The sequence below is a fragment of the Humulus lupulus genome, chromosome 3 (assembly GCF_963169125.1).
Source record: "Humulus lupulus chromosome 3, drHumLupu1.1, whole genome shotgun sequence".
NCBI classification, from domain to species: domain Eukaryota; kingdom Viridiplantae; phylum Streptophyta; class Magnoliopsida; order Rosales; family Cannabaceae; genus Humulus; species Humulus lupulus.
The window spans coordinates 187,516,927-187,539,916 of NC_084795.1; positions in this window are offsets into that span (position 1 = coordinate 187,516,927).

Below are 22,990 nucleotides of genomic sequence, written 5' to 3' on the forward strand. Positions count from 1 at the left end.
GGCCGTCCTGACTAATGAGTCAGCTCAACGTGACCAATGCCCAGTACCACTGCCGAACCTGACTAATAAGTCACAGCTTCACAGTTGATACTAGCACCTTTGCCAAACCTGACTAATGAGTCAGTACCATGCACAAGTGAGCAACATATGCTAAGAATTCTATATTCAATCCAAGTCCATATTTACACAACCAGCATGCTTCATGAATATCCACGCATGTCACACTTGGGGTGCAGTTTTCTTACCTCTGGTTCGAGCTAGAATGAATAAAAGAACAACCCTGAGAATGATCAACCTTTTGGTCCTTTAGCGGTTACCTGATCATAACCAATTATGGGATTCCATCAATAAAATGAATAATAAAATGTTTCCAAACCAAAACCTAACCTCTGGGACATCAAACACTACCCAACTAGGTAGTAGGTTCAACCTCGAGGCCTTAGGCTTGAATCCCCATGCTCGAAACTCCAATTTGGCAAAAAATGCCCTAAGGGCTGCGGCCCGCCCTAGCCGCGGCGCGACGCGCCTCCAAACAGAGGCGGCCACCATCCTGACAAGCACCATGGGCCACGGCGCACCTATGCCATGCCGCGGCTCAATATGCAAAATAGCCCAGAATTCAGCAACGCACCAGCAAACTCCCCTGCGTTTTCCCTCTCAAACCAGCCCTTCAAACCAACTCAAAACCTCTTCCAAACACCCATTTAAACCCCTAGACATCACCCATAACTTCCCCTCATCAAAACCCAACCTAAACTTCAATTAAAACCTCCTCAAATCCACACTTCCATCAAGAAATCAAAAGCTAAAAACTTAAAACTAAAACAGAGATAAACTAGAAAGTTATGGCTGAAACTCACCTCAAATCCGAAATCAAACCCTCTTCAATGGCTGAATTAAGTCTACAACCTTAGCCCCTTGATCTCCTTGCTTAATTCCACACCTTGAGCTCAAAAACTCCAAAGAATAAAATGAGAGAGATGGACATACGGGAAGGAAGAAGAATGCCCTGTTTTTGCTCTATTTCTATACGGTTTCTACAGCAATCCTAAGTCATATATATCCAAACCCCAAATGACCAAAATACCTTTAAGTCACCTTAAGCCTCTAAAACCACTTCAAGGGTAAAATTGGTACTTTCCACTTATCCCGTTAATCATAATTAACGCTTCCCGATTCCCGCTAATCTCAATATTCTCAAACACCAATATTTCACATCCCGTTACCCTTTAATGCCCGGTAACACCCTAATCATTAAAACACCCCGAGACTCACCCCGAGCCCCGAGCTTAAGCCTGTTATGACCAAACCGATAATTAACATTCTATGATCGTCTCTCGCCAAATGGCTCGAACAAACCCACATCATAATGTGCTCTCAAAATATATCACCAACATGCATCCAAATAAACAATTTACCCTCAACGGGCCAAATTACCATCACACCCCTATAATTAAAAATATGGTCTCACATGCATGCATTTCACATCATATTATAATATAATCAACATATACATGCATTTTATCAATTAATAACACAATTAAGCAAGTATGGCCCTCCCGGCCTACTATTCATGCCGTTAAACACAACGGAGAATTAAGGGCATTACAATTACTGTGTGGGCATAATATGCATTCTCATGTTATTGTAATATATGTGAATGGATGGATGTAGGTAAGATTATTTTTTATTCTTAGGGGTCATTAATTATATGGTGTTTTGGGTTTAGGAATTGTTCTTAAAATTCTAGATGAAAAATGTGAGCCATTTTGGGGCATAGGAATTTTTTGTAATTTAAGTTTCTGCATTCTGTGCCCCGATACCCAAGCCCCTACCCAGCCGTGCCCAGTTCTTGTTGTTGCCAGCGCGCCATACGCACTTCGCCCAGCCGAGTGGCTGTGCCCCTGCGTACCTCGACCTGCGCACCCCTATACCTTCGCCAGCCACGTGCCCCTGCGTGATTTAAATAATTAAATGCATGATTATGTGATAAACATGCTTATATGATTATTTGAATATATGAGATGCATGATTATGAGTATTAGTATGCATATAGGCCCTGATTAGGTTATAAGGGCATATTCGTAATTTTGGCCCGTCGAGGGCATAAATGTAAATATATGTGATAAATTGTTGAGACCACATTATTATGTGGATATATCTGCAACTTGTGACTCGAGGCGATCCTGGTGAGCAGTTTAGCGAAAAAGTCACGGTGGAGATTTATACCCGGCTCGGGGGAGCCTGGGGGTATTTTTGGAAATCTGGGAAATATATTTGGAGGCTATGTGATATTGAGGAATATAATTGGGGATTAGTTAGGTGTCGGGATGCAAGCGGTAATTATTAAGAACACTCGAGGAATTAGCAGCGTTTGGGAGAAATGACCAGAATGCCCTTAGAATGACTTAAAGGTTTAGTTATAATTGGGAGGGCAATATGGTCATTTGGTTTAAAAATAGATAAGAGTTATTTCTTCTTTATGACTTAGTGGGAAGTGTAGAAATTGATGAAAGAAAAAGGGAAAGAGACATAAGAAAATAAGGAAGGAAAAACAGAACTCCTAAGCTAACCCTTTTCTCTCATTCGGTTGACCATTCTTCTTCATTTCTTGAGAATTTTCTGAAGCTGTAACTCAATGAGAACTTAAGCTAGAGTTGGGACCTTGGTTATTGAGGTGATCAAGTGGGTTAATTGCAGTTATTTCCCAAATAACGGTAAGATTTAAAGTTTGGTTTGAGTTTTTCAAGTTTTGATGAGTTGTGTTTGAATTGAGTTTTGGATGGGAATTCTAGGGAATTAAGCTTGAGGAATTGAGGAGCTAAAGGCTGGAAGGATACTAAGGGCAACCTAGGGTCGAATTCCCCATCAAAGGTAAGAAATTCTGAGCTTGAATATCTTAGTTTTTGGGTTAGTTCTGGTTTCAGCTAATGAGTTATTGGGCTCTTGAGTTCAATTCTTGATTTCCTTGTTTCATGGTGCATGTGGCTATGTTTTAGGTTGTTGGGTTGTGTGGGGTGAGATGTAGTAATTGGTGGGCGTGTTTTGAAGTATGGTTGAGGTTTAGAAGGGTTCTATAGAGGTTTGGCTCGGGGAAAATCAAAGGAAGAAAAACAGGGTGTTGAAGGTTCTGTGACTAGCTCTGTAGCGCTAGCCTTTGGGCGCTACACCGCTAGGCTTGGGTTTTTCTGGGGCTTTTGGCTCTGCTTGTAGCGCTGTAGCGCCCACTCTAGGGCGTTGTAGCGCTACCCTGCCTTTAGAAGTGTATTTTGGGTTATTTCTTAGGGTTCTTGCCGAGGGCTCGGAGTTTGATTCCACCACCCCGTTTGGTGGAATTAGGGTTTCCTGAGGGCTCGGGATTGGTCCCGGGGTTAGGTTTTGGAATTGAAGTTTAGTGATGGTTCTAATTCATGGCTATGACTAGGTGTACGCCAGGAATCGGACGGGATCGTGATTGAGGGTCGATTTCACTAATCAAGCTATCGGAAATGAAGGTAAAAAAAGTGCACCCAGTTATGTGTTAATGTTGGGACTAAGAGCTCCCTATATGTGATGTCATGAGATGGAATTATGCCATGGGACATGTGATAAACGGCCTAAGAGTGCCAGAATCAATATTTATGCACAGGGCGCGGCTCGGCCACTGGTAGCTGAGGACATCTTAATATTCACTGAGCTCGGTTTAAGTGTGCCGGAGTCAGTGTGATAGCTAGGGGATGCGACCTGAGGTCATCGACCCTGGTTGATATGTGAATTGGTTATTAATGTTAACTTGATGAACTTGGTATACTGAATGCGTGATTATGTGAATATTATGGATTGTTGAATATATGACTATGCTCTATGAGTTATCGCATTGGTTGATTTATGATTATGCTTTGTTAACTGGTTTTCTTGCTGGGCCAGGGCTCACGGGTGCTATGTGGTGCAGGTAAAGGCAAGGGCAAGGTGGACCAGTCCTAAGTTAGAGAGCTTTGAGGCTGAATGTACATAATCAACTGATCGGCTGCCACGGCCGAGGAGTGATATAGGACGAGAGAAGCCTAAATGTTTGTTTTTCCCTTAGAGTGGCCAATACATGTTTAAAACCTAGAATTTTTTGTAAACTATCCTTTAAACTCTATTTCTTTTGGGATCCCATGTACAAAATGTTAAGTTATATGAAATGTAACCTTTATAACCAAAATCTTTTAACCCTAGTTCAATTATAGTTTCAGTATCACGTTTCTAACTAAATGACTTGATTAGAAAGTCTTGCACCTTTATAAACACACAGTGTAGCCGTCTTGGCTATCCAGAGCGTTACAACTAATCTATTTTTCTTTTGTTTTTCCTTTTGCAAAATTAGAACCCTGAAAATGAGCAAGAGACTGCTGAGGATTTTGATGGCGATTAAAGAGACAGAGGAGTTGGAGAGTAGTTATATTTAGTAATTTTATTGTTAGTTGAACAATTTAAATTTCTTTATTTTGTTTTAGAAATTTTAGATTTCTTTAAACATAGAAAACTACTGTCTAGAAATTTAGTTTATTATTAGTAATTTTGATTATTAATGTTTGGAAACTTATTTCTATTTTTTGCATAACATTTATTTCTTTTATTAATAAAGTATTATTTAAAGAAATTATCTATTTACTTGTTATGCAAATGCTTTGGGATAAACAAAATTTACATACTTGTAATGAATGACAATTTTTTTTTTATAATTCTGAATTATTTAAAACAGCTAATCCTAAATCTATTAAATGACAAAAGACTAATTCTGATAGTGAAACATATCTGTGGCACTTGAGATTGGGCCATATTGGTCTAGACAGAATAAATAGGCTTGTAAAGGATGGTCCTTTAAGAGCACTTTCTATTGGATCTCTCCTTGTTTGTGAATCCTGTCTAGAAGGCAAAATGACTAAGAGACCTTTCTCTGCTAAAGGTTCAAGCGCCACAAAACCACTTCAACTAGTACATATGGATGTTTGTGGTCCACTTAATGTACAAGAAAGAGGAGGATATGAATACTTCGTCACTTTCGTTGACGATTATTCAAGGTATGGTTACCTATACTTAATGAAAAGACAATTTGAAACTTTTGGAAAGTTCAAAGAATTCAAAGCAGAAGCTGAAAAGCAATTATGTAAATCACTAAAAGCTCTTCGATCTGATTGAGGGGGAGAGTACTTGGATTTTGAATTTGAGGACCATCTGCGTGAGCATGGCATTCAATCCCAACTCACAGCACCTAGAACGCCACAACAAAATGGTGTTTCAGAAAGACGGAACAGAACATTATTAGATATCGTTACAACAAAGATTAGTTTCTCATCATTACCACTGTCATTCTGGGGCTATGCCAGTCAATGTGCTCTATACATATTCAATGTTGTTCCATCTAAGTCTATCCAAGAGACACCCATAGAATTATGGAATGGTTGTAATCCTAGTTTACACCATTTTCGAATTTGGGGGTGTCCTGCACACGTGCTTAAAGAAGAGACCGGGAAGTTGGAATCACGCTTTGAAGTGTGCATGTTTATGGGATATTCCAAAGAGACTAGAGGTGGAATTTTCTATATTCCAAAAGAAAATAAAACATTTGTATCGACAAATGCAACTTTTCTTGAACATGACTATGTTAATAACCACAAACCTCGCAGTAAGGTTTTTCTGGAGGAGATGGTCTCGAATGAAGTTGCAAAGTCACCAGCAACGAACAATGAAAAATGGCAAGAGGAAACTGCTAGTTCTAGTCAGAATAGTAGAGAACCTCGTCGTAGTGGGTGTTTTAGTAAGCAACCCACATGCTATGAACATGAAGTTCAAATGCTTGTGTCTGACACAAAAAAATACGATCCATTGACATTTAAAGATGCAATGAATGATTCTGACAAGGACAAATGGCAAGAAACCATGAACCAAGAAATGGAATCGATGTATTCCAATTCTGTCTGGGTTCTTGAAGATCCACCTGAGAATATCAAACCCATTGGTTGCAAGTGGATATTCAAGAAGAAAAGAGGAGCGGATGGGAAAGTAGAGACTTTCAAAGCAAGGCTTGTAGCCAAAGGTTACACACAGAAAGAAGAGGTTGAGTATGAAGAAACATTTTCTCCTATAGCCATGCTAAAATCCATTCGTATACTCTTGTCCATAGCTGCGTGCATGGCTTATGAGATTTGGAAAATGGATGTCAAAACAGCGTTTCTGAATGGCTACCTTCACGAAACCATTTACATGTCTCAACCAGAAGGGTTCGAATTAAAAGGTCAAGAGAAAAAGGTTTGCAAACTTCTTAGGTCCATTTATGGACTCAAACAAGCTTCTATATCTTGGAATTTTAGATTTGATGACACAATTTAAACATTTGGTACTGAACAAAATGTTGACGAACCTTGTGTATATAAAAAAAATCAAAGATGGTGTAGTAGTATTCCTCATTCTTTACGTTGATGATATATTACTAATTGGAAATGACGTAACATCATTATCAAAGGTAAAGAACTGGGTAGCTGAACAATTCCAAATGAAAGATTTGGGAGAAGCCAAGTATGTTCTGGGCATTAAGATTCTTAGAGATAGACAGAACAAAACTTTGGCACTGTCTCAAGCAACTTATATTGATAAGGTGCTAGAACACTTTAACATGCAAAACTCCAAAAAGGGTGATATGCCAACCCATTCTGGAGTATTCCTTTCCAAGGAGCAGTGTCCCAAAACACCTCAGGAAGAGGAAGACATGAGACAGTATCCCTATGCCTCAGCAGTAGGCAGTCTGATGTACGCCATGTTGTGTACAAGACCTGACATTTGTTATGCAGTAGGGATAGTCAGTCGTTATCAATCCAATCCTGGATTGAGTCATTGGACTGCAGTGAAGAATATTCTAAAGTATCTTAGAAATACTACAGATTATATGCTTGTATATTCAGGTGGAGACCTGAACCCCACTGGTTACACTGATTCTGGTTTTCAACCAGACAGAGGTAGTCGGAAATTGACTTCTGGATCAGTGTTTACTCTTGCAGGAGGAGCGGTAGTCTAGCAAAGTATTAAACAAACCATCATTGCAGACTCCACCATGGAAGCCGAGTATATAGCAGCTTGTGAAGCAGCTAAGGAGGCTGTGTGGCTCAAAAACTTCTATTCTGATCTAGAAGTTGTACCCGATGTGGATAAGCCATTATTCCTATAATGTGACAATAGTGGTGCAGTAGCTAACTCAAAGGAACCATAGAGTCACAAGAGGGGAAAGCACACAGAGAGCAAGTATCACTTGCTAAGAGAGATAGTTCATCGAGGAGATGTTGCAGTTATGAAGATAGCTTCAGAGCATAATCTTGCAAATCCTTTCACTAAGACTTTATCCATAAAATCTTTTAAGGAGCGTGTAAGAAACATGGGAATGAGATAGATGCCTCGTTTGCTTTAGGGAAAGTAGGAGATTGTTGGGAATTGTGCCCTGAAAGCATATGTAGTAGACATTGTTTTATGAAAAAAATAAATGAATTGAATTTGTTATGCATATATTTTATGGACTATATTATTCTGTCATGATATTATGTAAATATCTGAAAAATTCCTATCCTAAGTTCATATATGTAATCTCAAACACATATTGGTACAGGAGGATTGTGTTTGAGATAAATGAACTTGAATAGTTCGCAGTAAAATAAAGTTATGGAATCCTTAGATTAATTACTGCAAGTACGGTCCACTAGTATTATGAATACATGTGATCTAGATCCAGATCACTAGTGTGGTAGGACACTTTAGTGGAGGTGCTTTATATATTAGAGAATATGTAGAACTATACCAGATATGTTTATTAATACTTAGTTAAATATCGTTCCGAAGTATTAATTAAATATTTCAACTGATGATCATATACAAATAGATCTTAATCCTGAAGTTACTATGAACTCCTGTTTATGTTATATGAGTTCTTTGATTCACTCGTTAGGGTCTGTCAGAATGATCAGGCTAGAAACTTTTGTTTTGGGAACTCATTAATGTAGATGGCTGGGGACATAGTATACAGATATAGAATCTATGATTTCTAGCAAGAGATTGAATAATGGTTCTCTTAGGGTTGCCTTTTGGGACTGAAAGGTTATTGAGCTCAAATTCATAATTTAATTATGAATTAACCTTCACTAGTAAAGTTAATTGTACTTAAGGAAACAAGAGATAATTAAAAGGGTAAAACAGTAATTTTATTCCTGATTAATTATGAACCATTATTAGAGAGTCAATTTGTATGCAATGATTATATCAATGGACGCTTTATAATTATAAAGTACTCAGTAAATGAAATGTCTCTAATTACAAGAGTGAGGTCTCATATTTATAGTGGAATAATCATGAGATTAATAAATTAAGATTATTTAATTAAAGAGTTTAATTAATAATCTCAAATTTATTGGAGCTTGGAATTATAGGTCCATAGGTCCCCATAGCGGCTCTATCAACATTATTCAAGGTAAGAGTTGATATGAAGGGAAAAATAGTTTAAAGACATATTTAAGAAGAAATTTGTTCTTCGGGCCAAATATTCAATTATATGATAATAGTGATTAATTAATTACAAATTAGTTGTAGTTAACAAAATTAACTAATATTTAATTATTGTATAATTTTTGAAATTATATTAAATTATTAATTTAATTTCAAATTTTAATTAAATAATTAATTAATTATAATTTTCAAAATTATGTTGAATTAAATATTTATTTTTGAAAATATTGGATTTAATTAATTAGTAGAGTTAATTAAATATCTGTATTTGAGTGGGAGATAATGATCTGATAAGTTCAAATGGGATTTGAATTTAAAAGATTAATATTTATTCAAATAATTAATTATATTTGATAATTAGTTAAAAATATATTTAATTTAAATTTGAATTCGTTATCAGGTTGTTAGATCTTATCTAACAAAGTAGTTTGAATAAATAATTAAATAAAAATAGAAAAATCAAATATCCCTAAAAATAGGGGTGGTACACGTGCACACACAGTCCATGGCGTGTACTGCTATTTTTCAAGGATAAGATTTTCATTTTAATTTATTAATTTATGGATAATTCAAAAAATTAATTTTTGGATATTTTCATTAATAAAATAATTAATTAATTAAAAAGTAGATTGTAAGTTGGTTATAGATTTATTTTTTAAAATTTGAATATTTTCTTTTATGTATGACTAATCATAAAATATACAGATGTCTCAGACAACTTAGTCTATTCGCTCTGTAAAAAAATAGAACGATATTTTTCTCTCCCTGAAAAATAAATAACCTATTCTCAGGTCTATTCTCTTGATCTCATGTGATGAGTACATCAAGTAAAATCACAAATAAACTATTCTTCATTCTCTAAGTGCCCACACACTTCTTGAGGTGTAGAGAACGCTATGGAAGATCTTGGTGTGAGTACCTGGGAGCAGCTTGGATAGGAAGATCGTTCTAATTACGAAAAGATAGCAAGGACACTTGATAGGCTTCAAGAGGTATGATATCTATTCGTAACTTTCTTATGATTAATGTATGTATATTAATGGACTGCATATTTAAAGGTACTTTAAATATGTTCCAAAAATTTTGTTGTATACTGGGCCAACCCCATCACATTTCCGCTGCGTATTAGGAAACTCGTTCCTAACATTAACAACATTATTAGATTATGAATGAACAAAAATTTAGTAGTTTTTCTTGTTTCTTATAATTTAAACAATTTTTTTTTTTTGGTTATTTTACATGCTGAATATTTTTGCTCATTATTTATTAATTTTTTGTTCTTTTTATAGTTTATATGTGCAGTTGGGAGGGCCGTGATAAATTTTTCACTGAAGTTGAAGCAATAATCAGGAGAGAGATTGATGTTAATAAAATTCATTATGTGTTTCATTCATTGTGCCTATATTGCCAACTATGTCAATTTTTAAATGTTGATGGTTTTTTTCTTTCCAGATGTCACTTCTTGCGACCATTGTCTTGAGCCCCAGCTATGTCAACAATGACTTTGGTAATAACTATAATAAATTTATGATGGCGCAGTTCAAAAGAATCATTTGTTTAGTCTATGCTTCTAATGATGAATTTTTTGGAATACTAAATCCATGGTTGTCTTGTCTCATTATATCATTCCTCTCAAAAATGCAGGGAGCAAGAAACAAATTTTCTGCCATGCAACATGCACTAATTCAGGTTTCATGTATGGGTTTTCCAAGGACAACAAGTGTTAGTTACATCCATTACTTGGTAACTGGTGAGGTATAATATGATCAAATTCTAATAATTGATACTTGATTTATCATTTTGGGATCTTGGTTTTTAATAAGGCTCTCTGTTTGTTTTTAGTTTGTCTCACCTTTACTATTGTTAGATTTATTAGGATTCTATATTTGTGCTCAATTCACGGATGTTGGAAATTAAAAAACAATTGGACTATAATTGAGACCAACTGTGAGGCACCATTTGTTACAACAACCTTGAAATTTGTTCCATTACTTGGTTCAATACCTCAACATTGTAAGTTTTTTTCCGTTGATATCTCAACATTGAATGGCACAAACCATTATTTATGTTTGTGTCAAGAATTCATCCTCAAGTTTATCAATTTTTGCTAAAAAAAAAATCATATAGGTATTTCTTCTCTAATAATTGAGTGTTATTTTCACAGGAGATTAGAACACAACAATATATCATGTGTCATTGCTCAACTACCTTAGCCTTACTGTAATGTGAGTTCACTATTCACAAACTTTTGTTTCTTTCGTTTCCTATAATGTAGTCTTCATGATGATAAAACTCACACGAACTCTTTTATACAAATTTGAATTGACCAAATAAGTGCAGAAATGTATCATACAACAACTTAGCATGTCTCATGTATATTATTAGGATTTTCTTTGTTTAGTTCATAAATTTGTCTTACCATTAATTGATATTACTTGAACTTTTTTTTATTTAACTCATCTTTACAAACTGGGATTGCAGATTATGTAGTTGGGCAAGCCAAAGCCATAATAGAAAGAAGAGCATAATGAATCGTGGAATAGATGGGAGCTATTTTCAAACTTTTATGTGTTTTGATTATGTTTTGTTGTTCACTTTTTAAGTAAAATATGTGGAGGATTAGTAGTTTGTTGTGACTTATGTTAATTGTGAAACTTCACCTAATAATTTTATTTAGTGGCGATAGTTATGGTTTGAGTTGAATATTATATTAGATTTGAAAAGTGTTATAAATACTTCCTGTTAGCAGTTTTCAAATGTTATAAAACTGTTTTTTCTTGTAGTGATACTAGATAAAATCTGACATCATTTCCAATATAAATGTTACCTAACCATCTATCAATACCAAGTAAAAAAATTCAAACAACACATAATAAATTTTCTTCCTTATATCACTGCAACACACAAACAAATTTTCCAGAACCTACTTCTCTAAGACACACAAGTTTTCAACCTTCCGTTGTCACCGCCGCACACAATTTTAATTTCATAACCTACTTCTCTACAAATGAATATTTAATATATTCAAACTCCTCTAACATTTGTATGATATTAACAAAAGAGTTAAGAGAACATATTTTCGTACCTCTTGCAATTAATAATCAAGATAATTAACTTTGCAATGCTCCTTGTCAATTTAATCGACAACCTAAAGAATATAATCAATACCTAAAAGATTAATACAAAATTAAATTAAATGATACAATAAGAAAAAAAATTATTTATATGTTAAATTTCTGGTATATATGGTCAAGATTGAAGGTGGAAAAATAGGTCAAACATTCTAGATGGCTCACAAACTTTCTAATGATGAATTGTATACAATTGATCAAGATAATTCTAATGCCCACATTTCTAGTGATCCATGAACTCTAACAAAAAAATGCAATTTGTAAATTCAAGTTGATTAATAATTCATTCATAAGGTAGTAGTGGCCTAAAAGCCAGTTTTTGCTCTTAGTAGATTTATGAATAATGCGTGAGTGAGTCACATACAGCTAGCCATGATTGATATATCACTCCTTCTTTACTAGAAATTTTGTCTTTTATCCCAAAAAATGTTTTCTAGAGATTATATTATTTTCCCTACTGCTCAGAAGCTACTCAATTACATTAAACAAAATTAAATGTATATATGAAATGAAATTCATTAGGGTGTCACCAACATGTTTCATGAGCCTACAAATCAAAATATCACTTTTTTCTTTTATTAATAGTGTAGTTTGTCGGTGTAATTGGAAAATTCTTTTTATATACAAAGCTATTCTGTCTTATTATTACTATGAAGAAAATGCCATGAAATATAAATAATAATTTTCGTGTTGCTAAGTTAAAGCAATCACATAATATTATTATTTTATCTCTTCCACACCCCATATAATATTCTGAAAAATACATATGTTTTTACTAATTCAAAAATTCATTTAATTAGTTAAGTAAAAATAAATATCATGTTAGGAGTATAGTGTTTGTTTCAATTTTAACTAGAGTTGATTTTGTATGAGAATATGCATATTTTCTATCATGTGTCTTAAAAAAATATAACTCTAATACTTATGTTCTCGATAATAAGTCTGGATGGCAATCAAATTATATTCTCTATTGTTTATCCAAAAAAACAGTTATTGATGATGTGGCAAGAATTTTCGACACGTGGCAGAGATGCTGCTCGCCTATTGACCAGAGATATTTCCATATGCGAAGTTCAAGTTTTATATACGACCAGCCTGGTCGTATACTCCATTTATTTATGAGTAAATCTGTGCAGTTGTAATGATATCCGAGAATATCTATTCATTATAACTTGAAGATTCCCTTATTAAGGAAAGATATGACTAATTGACTCATGTAACCCTCCTTGAGCCTATAAATATACAAGAAATAGCTCAAGGGGGGATCTTTTGATCTTTTCCGAATTACATTACTATTATCCATCGTTTGTATTGTTTTCTCCTTCTAAGGTCTGTGAAACTCAGGAACCCTAGTTCTTTGATCACACCTTTGAAGCTCAATATTAATAATAGTATCAAGTGGACGTAGGTCATTACCAATCACTGGGGTCGAACCACTATAATTCCTTGTGTTCTTTACTTTCCATTAGATTGTTTTCTCAAGCTTTGTACTATTTTTCTGTCGTTTACTTGACTCCATGTTGTTGACCAAAACGAGGGTCAACATTCAGGTGCTTTCATTGAGAGCTTGACAAAAGATCTAATGGCGAAAACTACCAAGAAGACTGGACAGGCTGCCGCTGCACCATCCCAGCCTCCTCCCCCAAATGTGGCTGAAGACAAACCTGAGTTGGAGTTTGATGAGGAGGAGTTGGATTCTGAGACCCTGAAGACAACACTGGGGGTGTTGCAAGATGAGTTGGCCAATCTAAGGGCCAATCAAGAGAGTGTTGCCTAGATAATGGCGTCACAGCAAAGGGAAATAGAACGCCAGGAGCTGAGCGAGCGGCAGGCGGAGATGGACCGTCGGCAGAGGGATGCCATGGCAGCCCTTGAAGCAGCCATCCAGCTGGCTAGGAATCAGGCTGCGCTAGCCTCCCAGCCAGATCAGCCACCAAATGGGCCACCTCAAAGGGGCCCCAATCCTAGTCCTTCGCTGCAGCCAATAAGACCTCAGAGGTCGAAGCAGCCACCTATGCCTCAAGATGATGTCCCACCTAGGGAACCTGAGACGCAGCCTCCGTCTCAGGATGGTCAAGAAAATACCCCGCGCCCGAGGCAGAATAGGGTCGAGCAACAGCCCCGCAGCCCTAGACGCCCAGGGGGTGAAGAGCCGCATCCACCGAGCAGGGGGTAGCGTCCTTCTGCCAACAGGAGGAACTCAGAGACAGGCTATGCGGTCAAGGGCCCCCCACGGCATGACAATGCACGGGGACCCACCGACCAGCACAGGCCTCCCCCTAACGCTCGAGAAATGCCAGCCCAAGGAGGCAACAGAGGGAATAGTCAGTCGCACCATAGCCAGCCACGGTTCAGAGATGGCCACGGCTACAATGAAGCCGACTCAGGCAAAGGAAATGCTGGTCGGAGGAACGAAGAGAGAGGTGGAGGCAGGACCCCCCACCTAGAGAAGACCGACCAGCAGGTCATAATGCTGGGGGGCAGCCCAGGCAAAATAACGTCTTTAGTCAACTCGGAGCCTGCGAGCAGGGGCGAAGAGACAAAGATTTGAGGGATGTACTCAACGACCGCCGAGAAAGGCACGATGAGTACATTCCCCCGGCACCAGAGGCCCCAGCAATCCCAGAAGATGTTCATGCTCAAATCGATGCCCTGAACCAAGCTGTGCAGCAGCTGGTCGGGGGGCGAACATCACACATTAAGTACGATCAGAGGAGAGGCCCCTTTTCGTACAGAGGATTGTTGTGGCAGAAACCCCCAGTAAGTTCAAGATGCCAATTTGCCGAATTTCGACGGGTATGGAGACCCAGTATCTCATGTCAACAAGTTTGAGATACAAATGGACATTCAGAAAGTCTCTGAAGATGCTCGCTGCAGGATCTTCCCAGCAACACTTTCTGATGCTGCCCAGGAGTGGTTCTTTAAGTTCCCTCCTGCAAGTATAGTATCCTGCGAGATGTTTGTGAAGGAGTTTTACGGATAGTTCTATGCAGGTCGTGTGCACCCCACTGAGGTGAACCAACTGGTCGAGATACCAACTGGTGTAGTGTTATCCTTGCTCTGAGCAGAAGAGCTCGCAGTGTTTTTCTTTGGGGGGCACGATTTATCTCGCCTGATGACAAAGCGGCATATTAGTGGTGACCTAAGATAATTACTAGCTACAATTGTGGAGGTATGAAAATCTGAGGGTTTAAGTGGTTTACTTTTGGGATCTAAAATTTATACGAGCTAAGTTGTCTTCTAGCCTCAACGCGTTGTCCTAGGCCACGCGCTTTGATTTCTTAAAATTCCCTGATACTTCGGGATTCGTGTGTTAGGCTTGTCAGACCCACTACTTTTCTTTTGAAAGTAGTTTAATGCAAAACAGCTTAAGGAATCATTACCTTTAAGCTACCCATAACCAAACCTAAAACCCTTTCAGCTTCTACACCCCAAACAGGTATTCTAATCAATTTACTAGTAGAATTTTCATTGTAAAACCCAGAAAATTTGCCCAGTTTTATGAAAACCTTATTTCTAAGCAAGCCTAGTATCATTCATTTAGCCTAAACCGAACCCTATTTCCTATTTACACTCAGACGTAGCCTAAACGACATTGAGCAAAGGACATTTTTCACAGTAAAAAGCTCATTGGAAAGCAAAGAATTGAAAGAATCAAACTAGGTGAGGAAATACTTACATTTTATATGATCGGTTCAAAGAAAGTGTCGATACGTCCACAGGAAACTCCTTGAAAGCTTCTGAGAGTAGGAAAGGTGATGAAGGTTTTTGGGAGAAGTTGGAGAAGAAAAATAGGGAAATTTTTTTTTTGAAAGGAAACTTTTTGAATGCAAAGGTAGTGAGGGTTTAGGTGTGATCACCCTATTTATACGTAAACTATGGGAATTAATTTGGGTTGCTGATTGGGTTAGCTCGAGATCCAAAGTCCAAGAATAAATGAACCATACAGCGGCAAAAAGTTGACTAGACAGTTGTCACAGTCCTCTAAACCCGAATGGACGCCAATTACAGACAACCACGTGTCCAGTACTTGAGTAGTGGGCAGGCATGATTTTATATGATAGAAGCCTAAAAGCCCCTATTGTGCATGTCAAAAAGTGACGACATCAAGCACGAGCAGGAGCTTGGTGGAAAAGTTTGTACCCTAAAACTTAGCATGAGTCTAGTCACTCAGTTTGGGTACAGCTGTCAGATGAATACATGGAAAAGTAGCCAAGTAGAACCTATGATTAAAAATGATGTGAGCAGCTCAAGTTGGGGCCTGACAACACGATGTACAGGTTGTTATCAGACCACCTCTTAAGATAACAATCCAATTCGAGACCTAAAATGGCCAGATCCACATTTGGGCTCTGAGCTTAATATGAACTAAGGTTCATATAGTCTTTGAACACCAGCTTAGGTGAGATATTCAACTCGTGGAAACCTAATCAAAATGCATATTGAAGGATCCCAAGAGATTCATAGGCTCCTTATACGCTCATTAATGCCCAGGTTGTATTGTATATCTATCATTTATTATCCGAGATAGCAGGAGTATATTATATTCTATTATCAAATCATATCCCAATGTAAATAGGAATAATTTGTATTAAATGTATACCTTATTTATTCACGTGGTTACCCAAACCTATCTAGGAAATTCCTCTATAAATATCATGGATAATGGACAGGAAAGGGGATGACCTATTTGTATTATTGAAACTCTGTAGAAATTGTGAGAGAAAAGCAATAATATTGTTTCGTGGACTAGGTGTATTTTAACCACTAAACCACGTAAAATTTGTGTGTGTACGAAAGGGTTCTTATTATTTTATTATGGTTTACAATTTAGCACTAATATCCCTATTATATTTCTTAATCTACTGTTGGCGAAATACCGCGTCAACAATGTCCTTTGGACTCACCAATGCACCGGCAATGTTTATGGATCTCATGAATATGGTATTCAATAAGTATTTGGATAAGTTCGTCATCGTTTTCATAGATGATATTCTTATTTACTTGCAGAGCTGAGAAGAACACGCAACTCACTTGGAACTAGTTATGCAAAGGTTGAAAGAGAAGAAGCTATATTCCAAGTTCTCTAAGTGTGAATTGTGGCTAGAGAAAGTGAGTTCCCTCGGACACGTGGTGTCGGGAAGCGGGATTTTGGTGGACCCTACCAAGTTCGAGGTTGTTAGATAGTGGAAACCATCAAAGAATGCACAAGAAGTTCAAAGTTTCTTGGGACTAGCGGGCTTTTATCAGTGATTCATAGAAAGTTTTTCTAAAATAGCATTGCCAATGACCGTTCTCACACGGAAGAACATCAAGTTTAAATGGATAGATAAATGTGAGCAAAGTTTTCAAGAGTTGAAGATGAGGTTAACAACTACTCCATTACTTACAATATCGGACGGCATCGAGAGCTATGCGATTTATAGCGATGCATTAGGACAAGGATTGGGGCAGTGTTGATGCAACACAGCAAGGTGATAGCCTATGCTTCACGACAATTAAAGGACTACGAAAAGAACTACCCTACGCATGATTTGGAGTTGGCAGCGGTAGTTTCTGCACTAAAAATATGGAGGCATTATCTTTGTGGGATCCACTGCGACTTCTTTACTCAAAATGAGTTGAATATGAGGAAGCGACGATGGCTGAAATTATTCATTGATTACGTCTATGACATCCTGTACCACTCGAGAAAAGCTAACAAGGTGGCGAATGCACTAAGTTGACAGCCCATAGGCCTATTTGTTGACGGTTAAAAGATATCGCAAGAGCTGCAAACTGACATCTCCACTCTGGATTTGGAGATTGTTGTCGGCCAACTAGTGAACCTCTCTATACAGCCAACCATCACGGAAGCTATTCAAGGAGGACAACTTGTCGATCCATGGCTACAAAGACTAATATATGAAGTGAGAAAAGATGTACGACTGGGGTTTCATACCTAAGAAGACGGGGTGTTAGGATTTGAAGGTAGAATCTTTGTTGTGGACGACAATGAGATCAAGAAGCAGATTCTCTACGAGGCACACAACACCCCTTACGCACCATGAAAAATGTACCAAGACCTGAAGAAATATTTCTGGTGGCCGGGAATGAAAAAGGTGGTAGTAGAGTACGTAGAACATCGCTTGACTTGTCGGCTGACCAAGGCCGAGCAGCAACGATCAGCGAGTTTATTACAACCATTGGAAATTCCATGATGGAAATGGGAGATGATTATTCGTTACTGGTCTAAAAACCACTCCAAAGGGGCACGAGATGATTTGGGTTATTGTGGATAGGCTAACCAAATCAGTGCATTTCATGCCAATTAAAGATAACTTACTCGACGAATAAATTGGCAGATTTATACATAGTGGAAATTTTGCATCTGCATGGAGTACCTACGCCCATCGTATCTGATCAAGTTGGACGTCATGCATCAGAATTCTTGAGAAGAATACAAATGGTACTAGGTACCAAGCTGAAGTTCCGCACTGCTTTCCACCCGCAGACCGATTGTCAAAGCGAGCGGATAATTCAAACCTTGGAGGATATGCTAAGGGCTTGCGTGTTGGACTTTCAAGGTTTGTGGAATGTGAAATTTCAATTGATAGAATTTGCTTACAACAACAGCGACCAAGATTCCATTAAGATGGATCTATACTAAGCATTGTATGGGAGAGGAAGTGTCGATCACCGATTCATTGGCATGAGGCTGGTGAAAGAAAAAATTTGGGATCAGATGAAGTGGATTAGGTCATTGAGGATATTCGATAGATACACCAGAGATTGCAGACCTTAGTGGATCTGCAATGCAAATAAGCAGAATGATGCAGGAGACCTCTAGTATTCGAGGTGGGGGACAAGGTACTGCTGAAAATAGCTCCACTGGAACGAGCAATGTGATTTGGGCAGAAGGGGAAACTTAGCCCAAGGTTCATCGATACTTTTGAGATTTTGGAGGAAAGAAGTAGTGTATCGGCTAGCTCTTCCACCAGCCCTATCTCAAGTCCACAATGTGTTTTAGGTGTCATTGTTGAGAAATTACATGAATGATCTGACACATGTCTTTAGCTACGAACAACTAATTGTGGACCCTCAACTGACTTATGAAGAAAAGCTAGTAGTGATTCTGGATCGGAAAGACAAAGCATTGAGGAATAAGACAGTACCTTTGGTCAAAGTGCAGTGGTGTAACCACGGCAATGAAGAAGCTCCTTGGGAGATAGAAGCCCAGATGAAGGAGTGGCACCCTTATCTATTTTGAGTTTCAGGGACGAAACTTCTATAAATTGTAGGTATTGTGACGCCTTGCATTTCGGGAACCTACTAGTAAGCGGTCCAGACCGGTGAAAACTTATATGAATATTATTTTGATTAATAATATATTCCTGAGAAGCCAAAATCATGTTGTTCATGATAGCCACTCATTGTGATGTGTGATTGTAGCCGAATTATAATTTTCTATCTCGAACCGACACGAAAAATCCAATCGGGTAAAATCTTGGATAAAATTATGTTGAATAATGATGGAAAAAATAATATGGGCATAAAATTTGTTGAAATTTTATATTAATGTCAAAAACTTATTCTTTGTAAGAACAAAATCTCTAGAAATACATTTTTGTGAAAAATGCAAATTTTAGGAAAAAAAATGAGATTTTGGTTAATTAAATTATTTTACGTAAGAAATATTGGAGTGTGACCACTTAAATTAAATAGCAAGGTATATTTAATTTAATTACACTAGTTTAAAATTTCAATTAGAAAAAAGTAAGAAAAATTACCACAATAGTATTTTTTTAGGGAAAATTACCATTAGCCTAAGTTTGATAAACTTAATTTAGATTAATTAGGAATTAATCCAAGGGTATTTGTATATTAGTGGGTCGGCAGCTAGGTGTTGTAATTGTGTAATTTTTAGCAAAACTTTCTCTTTCAAAAATTTCTTCTCTCTAAAAACTCTCTTCCTTCTCTCTAAGTGGCTGAACACCCCATGTGATATTCTCTAATTTTATCTCATCAATTCCTACTTAAACACTCATATATCATCTCTTCCTTCTACACACATAGTCTTAGGGCACTTGAGTTTGAGTTTGAAGTTAGAGAAAAGCTAGACAATCAAAGGAAAATATAACTCTACTTTGTCAAAGTTTGAGTTTTTTATCTTAGTTCAGTTTGCATGTGAGTATAAACTAATTTGTGGTATTATGGGGAGTACATAAATGTAAAGGAAAGGCTAAGCAAGGGTTTGAAGATCTAGGAATCATCTAGAACACAATCAAAGTCATCAAGAGGTATATGGTCACCTCCCATGAGTTTTTATTCAAACTTTTTGTTAAATATGCTATGATTAATTTATTTGATGTGTTTAAATTATATTTTTGGATTGTAATAATGTTTATCCACTGTTTAATTATGCATGCAAGAGTGTTTGTATAAATGTTAGGGCTGAAATCCAACATTTCATAGACAAAAATATGATTTTGTAAGAAAAATATTTAAGTCTTGAATTTAAGGGGTCAAGCGAATTATATATTATTCTGGTTCTAAAGTTTCTTGTTTGTATGAATAATTTTGAGATATGACGATATTTATAATGTCTAGAAATGTGTAAAAAGGATTTATAATGATAAAGTTCAAATTTTTACAAAATTTGTGTGTAATCTATAAAATTACTTTTCAAAATCTAGGTAAACAGCCGAATTTGGGTGATATTGTTTCTAAGAAAATAATTGATTTTTTAGCTGATTTTTTTAATTAACCTTACTTTATTATTTATAAATCAACCTATACAATTTCAAAGAAAAATAACCAATAGGCTGGGAATTATGAGTTTTCAAATTTAGACAAAATTTTTGGAAAGCTCAAACTAGCTTCTAGACAACCATGTTTGAAATTTTGTTTTGTTAAGTAAAAAGGGTTCAAATAACCTAATTTTTAGTATACAGAATTTTCACATATCCTAGTATAGGAATAATAATTTTTATACCTAAATAAAAAACCAAAAGGATTTTACGAACATCCAAATTAACTAAAAAGATTGGTTTTTCTCTAGGAAGATTTGTAATAAGGTTTTTTAAAATAGTTATTACCAAGTAAAAAGATTTAATTTTTAATGAAATTTGATAAGAAGTTTCTTGGAATAGCCATGTTTAATTTTAAAAAAATTTAAGATCATTGGAGTTATAGTTTTTAAAATATAAATTTCTAAACTACGTTACCTACAACTTAATCTTACAAAGATTTTACTTAAGAAAAATAATGGAAATTATTCTTAGTATTTTACTAAAGGAATGAGTTTTAGTTATATTAATTACTAGTGTAGGTTTAACCCACTAAAATAAATTAAGATTAATATGAATATTATAAAGTTAATATTTTATGAATGTTTTATTTATTTGGTCTAAAAAAATTTAAAAGGGGGTCCAAAACCAAAAAATTTCCAAAACTTAAATTAAAATAACCTTTTTATTCCAATTCCTCTTAATTAATATAAAACCAATCAAATTTTATTATAATTATTTCTTTATTGTTTTAATTCAAATTTAATTATCAAAGTTTTTTAATAAAGTGATTTTATTAGAAAAAAATATGTGATTTTTATTGGTAAAAATCAAAGAAAGGAAAAATTCAATTAAGCTAGGAGGCTTTCGAAACTATTTTCTTCGACTAGGCTCGATAGTGAGAACGGAGTGGGAAATGTTGTAAAAAGCCGACTTTCAAATAACTAGACTTGTTAAGAGAAGTTTTGTCAAGAGTTTTAAATGTCTCTTAGAAGGCTAAACTAAGGGCAATAATACCCTTACTTAATAAACGCTAACGACTAAAATTCCTAATGGTTTATTTATACATTAATTTTCATCATTAATCCGAGTATATTGTATGAATTATAGTATTGGCTAAAAGGAGCTTATAGTTGTGGTTTAAGGATTTACGCTCGAACCAAAGGAATCCAAGTCATCCTTTGAGATCTCTGGCTACAACATGAAACATACTGGTGTATTGATTATTATAAATATGATATTACACTAGTTGTGGGAAGAGGCTCAATTACAGACAATGACTAGGGGGTGCTTAGACCCTTTCTGGGATTGTGCGGTAGGTTCCCTGCCTATGTTAGCAAAGTGCGGATGGTTTCTTCCTATGACATTCTTTTACTCTGGTTCAAGTCTGTGACAATTATTATCGGTCCTGTTCAAGTCTATGACAATTATTATTAAGTTTGGTTCAAGTCTGCAACCCTCTATCTGGTTCAAGTTCGTGACCTCCAATTCGGTTCAAGTCTGTGACATCTGAATATGGGTTAAGCATACTAGTAAAACCTATAAATCTCAATGAGTTGGTGTAACTATGGTTACACTCTTGATAGTATTTATGCTCTAGTTATCACAAAGGTTTTCTTGATGGGGAGGGTAGGGTTATTAGTACTGAGAGTTGGGTCTCCATTATTGTTTGTTTTAAGAGAGCGCCCAAACGCCCTGAATTTTTTGGAAACTCCTTAGTTCGCTTCTAGGATTTTTGTTATGAATATTGGTCCTATATATCTGCTTGTTCTGGAGCTTTCTATGTGCAGGGTTGATTTGACTATTTCTGGTTATCGAGCATAACCATAAGTTTTCCAAGATGCTTATCATTCTTTAGGGTCCTGATTTATCTAGAACCCTAATTATATAAGTGGTTTGATTTCTGGGCATTGACCCATGTCTGCTTTTAGTATTCCATGTTGTAAGGTTAAACTTACTAAGCATTTTCGCTTACCTAGTTGTTTCATGTTGTAGGTAAGTGTAAGAGAAAAGCAGAGCAGTGAGCGTTGGAGTGTGCTTGCAAAGCAGAGCCGACCTTTGGTAATTGTTTTGAGAAAATGTCTTTTGTTGCTAACAATGATTTATTGGTTATGTTTAAACCATTTATGTTTAATTTAAATGTTTAAGAACAGAAGTAATTAGTTAAGTGTGCACACACAACTTTCTCTTTTAAATTATTTTTTATGTAAATTTTTAGGATATGTTTATAATGAAAATATTATTTTCTACATTGTTTTTGGTCTTGTATTTTCGGGTCTTTATAGAGAGTAGTGGGCAGAAAATGATTGAGAATTCTAGCCTGATGATTGTGGAAAATAAAAATAGTAACTTACCATCTATGGATTCTATTATTAAATTGTACCCGATATCGAATGCTTTTAATAACACCAATTTGAAAAGTAAAAAAAAATCAAATAAGCTAATGAGGTTATTAATAGTTTTAATCCAGTCAAGCAATGCTCTCACAAAAATTAATGTTGGTGTATAGCTGAATTACTCTTAATAATTTAATACATACATAGAACTTGTCACATATATATGGTCCTTTTAAAGTACATAATT